Raw genomic sequence first — 6,000 nt, 5'->3', positions numbered from 1 at the left:
GATGATGTTAGAAAGAACACAATAATCACAGTGCATAGTAGAGCCACTGTTTTATATTGTTACGATTTTTGATTCAATATAACCTCAAGAATCAGTAAAGCTTATATATCAGCCTGTTATAGCGCTGTGGTTCTCCAAGCTTTCTCTTATGTTCAAGGGTAAAACTGTCTCCCAGTATGAAAACAGCCATAAACCAAGCATTGTTCAGAGGTATTTTCTTCTATTTTCAGATGCCAGATGCTGCATGTTATATGAAATGCCCCCGTCGTATTTTTCACAGTGACAGCACCATAGCTTACTCTAAGGGGACTGGGGTTAGTTTATCCTCAACTGGTGTATTACTCTTTGAATGTCTCTAAGTTAAACTGCTGGTGACAGCTTATCAGTCAATGTAATGCACAATGCCTCTATGTGTGCGGAGCAGGGGAGTAATTCAATATCCCTATATGATTCAAGGCAAAAAGAGGGAAAAAGAGATTTATGCCTCCAACGGTGGCAAGGGACATTAATGTTGGTGGAGTCTGAACTTCCCGCAAGAAAAATCTAAGCCAGGCATCAGTCTTCCATTTGTAATTTATTCTAATATTAAATTGTGTTTGCGAGCAAAGACAAATGGAGAACTCAAACACATGCAAATCCGGGAGGGAGCCCGGATATGAAAATAAGGGCAGTAAATAATGTTAATATTTTTACTTTTTTTCCTCATGCTAGATGCAGTTCTTTTCTGTTTTGTCTTAGTTCCTAGTTTGTTGTATTTCAGGATTTTTCTTTACGGACAGACGGAACATACACTTTGTCATTTCTCTGTGATGTCGTTCCTGGTTATTCCTCTGTGTTTGTCCAGGGTTTCCATTTGGGATTCTCTTTGTTTTTGCACCTCTGCGAGGCTGTGCTCTCTCACAAGCGACCCGATCTCTGCCTTAGCCATCAAATCCCAGTGCCGCGACCTCTGCCCTACAACTAAACCCTTTCTCCAACACCAGCCCTGATAATAAACATGAGTATCAGGGAGCAAATCACTGTGGAGTTCACGTGTGCTGATATGTGTGCATGCCTGCACAACTTCACATTTCTTTGTGTGGATTTTCTCTGTTCTGCTGCATGTAATCTGAGTCAAAACTTTGCATGTGCATCCACCAAAAACTGACAACAGACTGAAATGGCACATGTAGGCCAATCGCACATACCGGCACATAGCACGCCAGACTTCTCCATCACTTCCAAACGTGGATGTTTGCCATTTTTTTTAATCCACAGCACTTTAGAGTTTATGAGCTGGGTCAAGACTGTTGGTCTCATAGGAACAACCTCGTCCCCTCTCACGATTTCGGAGTCAGAAGGAGAAGCACTTATAACGTGCTGCACTCATTTGAAAAGCTGCACCTGTTCCACCACATGGATGAACATAAAGGCCTGGTTATCTATTTTTACATGCAACTCCCACATTAGTAGAATAGAGGTGCTGCTGTAAAACATGCAATAGGAGATTCTGTTGATTGGCTGGTAACTGCTTGTTGATAATAACCTCTTTGATCACTCTGTTTTAGTCATTTATTCACTCATCATTTGGTGAGCTAAAATCCTCATGTAGTGTAAGTGGTTTCATAGAACCAGCTTCATGGTTATGGCTGTTTCTCCCTGCTTTATTAATGGTTAACAAATTTATTACAAAGATTGTTTATTATATTTCTGGATACATTCCAGAAATATCAGAACATATCTCCACAAACTGCTGGTTTTTGGAGAAGCTTTTAACAAAAACAACTTTGGCTTTGACTTTAGTAAACTATTAATCTTCAAAATTGTGATATTTTGCTTTTTTCTAATTGTTAACAAATGCCAAAGAATAACATCAACATGATCCTAATAATATGTTTAATCCAAAGCATGTTACTAAAACCTGATCTTATATCTTATTATCTTATTTGTCATAACATACCATAGAACTACACTTTTGTGTAGCTACATGAACATGTAGCTACATGAACATGGCCACATGCTCCCATAAATAAACAATCCAATAAACAGCCACACTGTAGTTTGAGTCAGTCCCACAGTTCTGCAGAGGTGTATTAATCTGCAGCTGTAAATAGATCCTGAACAAATGCACTCTATATTTTGGAGCGAGTAACGTGCGTTAAAAGATACAGGACATCTCAATATCGAGCAATAGAGTCTCTGAAATCTGCACTGGAAGGAGATTTGGAAATGCAGAGCACTGGATGGAAGCACTGAAAGAGGTACTTGCTGCCTCAGTTTGTGCTACACATGGCCTTATTCAGTGTAAGGCCACGTGTAGCTGTTGTATCATGTTCATTTTTCCATAGTTAAACTTTCTATAATGTCTAAAGTCACAGATCCAACATGTGACACATGCAGATTGGCTGCAAGCTCTTACTGGCAATGCCCTAATGTATTATTGTATCAGAGTTCAAACTTTAAAATGCTGTCAGACATTTTTGAAATGATGATTCAGATTATTCAACAGATTTTTTTTTTTTAAACTAAGCTTAAAATAACCAAATTTGTCTCTTTAGCTTTGGAGGTTGATCAACACACATACAGTGGTTAAAGGAGATAATGCAACAAATTGCTGTCTGAAACGATTTAACGAAACCTGTTAGGTGTTAGGACTGTTTCATGGATCTGCCTTTTTGTGTAAAGTAACAATTGATTTGCTGTGTTTTGAAATTAATAAAAAGAAATCCAGTACCCACCTGTTTTATTAAATAATGTAGTGTTTGTTCAACTGTTTGGTTATTGCTATAGGTAATATACTTGGAGGTGTGAAAAATCAATGAAATTATTGAGGCACAAAAGTGGTCACTTCTTCTTGTGGTCTTTGAGCTTGCTGATTAATTTAAAGACCAAATAAAAAGATTTTTTTTAATGTGAAAATTCATTGTTCACAGGTGAAGGATGTTTTCATTACCAGGCAGTTTAAAAGTTCCTTAAAAACGGACGTTCATTTAAACTTGAAAATATAAAACGCTCCTAACCCAACAGCAGCAGACGGAGAGCAGAAAGAGGTACGAGATACTCTGGCAATACTGCAACACACACTCATACTCCCAAATGGCCACACCAGTGGGTATGCAGGTGTTTGTAAGCACAGCAACACAAGCTGTGCGGTTCCTCGCAGCAGCTGATGAAACACAGCCAGCCTCCACCATTTAGTCAGCAATGAACTCCACATAATCAGATTAGCTAGTTTCTCTTATCTAAACATCTACAAGTGTTACTAACCTAACCTAATGCCACCTTATAGCCTGAGAAAAAATCAGCACCCAGTTTCATGTTCTTTAAAGTGGCCATTGTCAGAGTTACAGGCCATTTCAAATAATCGTGGTTAATACACATTGTTTCCAAAGGGCTTTTTCGAGAGCATGCCTGGAAGGAAAGCAGATACTCTCTTAATCCAACTGCCACTGAAGCATCATTAATTCCCTTAATGAATCTGTAACCTGAGAGCTGGTAACCTGTGAACTTGTCATCCTGGACACACATTTTGGAGTGAATCACAAAAAACAGGCTTATCTCTCATTCGTAAGGAACTGGCAGTGGAGGGCTTTGTTTTCCGGAGGGATATGAGCACGGTGCGGTCACGCCCATTAGTGAAGGCATTAGCAGAGTGGTGCGGCCAGGCCGTTTCCTGCCACACGGGGTTACGGTGTCACGCCTTGAGCTCTGATTGAGTTACAGTCCAGAGAGAGAAGGTCACGGTACCCCTCCAACACGTCTGCCACTCACATTTTACTCAGACTCCAGAGGTATGAAAACCCTCACATGACGAAATTACACACAAGTTACAGTCCCTGAAGAAAACCTCGGGTCATTTGAAACTAGCGAGTGCACAAGTTGTTTGTTCCAGGGTGTTTTCCAATGGTGCCATGTTTTATTAAGATTGGAGTTTAGTACAGCTAGGTATCAACCCTCAATGCGTTTTAATGCATCTGACGCAAAGTCTGTCAAACCTATGTTTGGATGATGAAACGCTGAAATCTGCGGACATGAAGGATAGCTCTAATAAGTTTGGTTCTGCTTGATGAACAGTAGCTGCAGTGAGCCTGGATTCACAAAATTCATGATTGCAAACCAAAGTGGAAAAATAAACTGATTTAACACAGAACCTCCTTGAACTGTGTTTCTCCTCACAAACAGTGCGCTCAATTCTCATTCTTAGAATTATCTCTAGTGTTATGTTCACATCATGGCAAACTAATAACAAGCAGCGGAGTGGGAGAAACCATTCACGCTGGTTTCAAGTCTTGGATGAGTCTTTGATTTCTCCCTTTTGGCAAAAAGGTTTTGAACGTGTCAGCAAACTCTTGGCAAAATTTCAGTTACAGCTGAGTAAAATCAATTAAAATGTTATTAGCTTGTATTAATCTAGTTTGATTTCTACCAGATACCCACTGTACTCATGTGATTTAGAGTATTTATGGCTTCACATTTAAAGTAAGATGTGAACACTCCCAGTGGGAGCTTTCCCATTTTGCCAACACTGCAACTATACTAAAATGTGAAACTTCAGTTTATAGCAGGTAAAGCTTTTGGCCTTTACTAATGTTCCTTGTGTGCAGTTATCAAATTTAACACAAGACAGAAGGTTTATGTAACCTCTTACATAAAGTAAGCATAGAAACTGAGAATGTGCAGATAATGCTGCAGCAATGGTTTTGACATTTGTTGATTATCCTTTTTACCATGAAAGAAAGTCAATAAAGTCAAGACTGTCATAGTCCTAAAAGCATGTACATTCATATATATATATATATATATATATATATGTATATATATACATATATACATATATATATGTATATTACCATAAAATATCAATTCAGCAACTCCCAAATAGAGTGCACCAGTGTCAATCTCAGCTTTGAGGCAACATAATTGAAGTATGAGGGGGAATCAAAGATACTGTTGACTGACATATCTACTATACATGTGGGTTCCCCACTGAACCAGAGCCTGAGACATCCACTAGTGACATGTTTTGTGTCAGGAAAAAAAGCCGAAATAAACTTATTTGACTTTTTTCCACAAATGAGGTGGATACGCCAAAGGGCAGGCTCTAGAGCTGAAAAATAATCTAACATGGAAAAAACAAACGCAGCAGTTCCTCTTGGTGCCACTTGAGACTGGTTCCAAAAGGTGCTCAATCCCCATAGACTCCAGTGTGAAAATGCCCAACTTTAAAAGCATTTACAGCACAATGAATGCTTTTGGTCTCTATGGACCATTTCCTTTGACTGAATTTTTTAACTCATCCACTTGGATACTGGAGTTAGGGATGTGGCTATTTTGGTTAAGTGTCTCAACAGAAGCAGGTTGAGCCAATTGGAGTCTGCCAGGTCTCCTGTATCACCTCAAGTTATTAAATTGTTATTGAATTGGACCTGTTCACTGTGTTTGTGCTGCTGGTGCCTTTTGGAGCATTTTTAATGGATTATCTGATTAATGTCATTGCTTGTTTTGTTGCAGAAATATGTGTGGTACCATCTAGTACTTTGTTCTCAAGTTTTGTTGAGTAAAATTCAATGTTTTAATACACTGTTACTGGCACTAATGAGCAGATTTGTGTATTTGCACTCCTACAGTTTATGAATGGAGCTTGCTAACAAGCTAGATGGCTTGCTAACTTAGCACTTCACCCTTTCATCCTAATATGATCATGTCTAGCTCCAAAAACATCAACATGGGCATAGCAAAAATACCAACACTGAAGTCCTAAGTCAAAGAATGAAGTCACGGCGGTTATGCCCTTGTGTCTATGGGATGCACCAACTGAACAGAGCACTCTATCACTAAGCTAAATTAACCAGTTCTTGTTTACCTGTGATCACAAAACGTCTTTCAAGCAAAGAAAACCATATACAGCTGTCTAGTTTGAGGACCACATGTGAGTAAATACATGTCAAACACCATCTGCAAACAATGCATGCATCCACTTGAACAAAACATCACACAGAAAAGGAGTGTGCTAATTCTTTA

This window comes from Oreochromis niloticus, linkage group LG6, assembly GCF_001858045.2.
Source record: "Oreochromis niloticus isolate F11D_XX linkage group LG6, O_niloticus_UMD_NMBU, whole genome shotgun sequence".
Lineage (NCBI taxonomy): Eukaryota > Metazoa > Chordata > Actinopteri > Cichliformes > Cichlidae > Oreochromis > Oreochromis niloticus.
The sequence above is the reverse complement of the archived record's forward strand: the minus strand, read 5'-3'. Positions refer to the sequence as shown.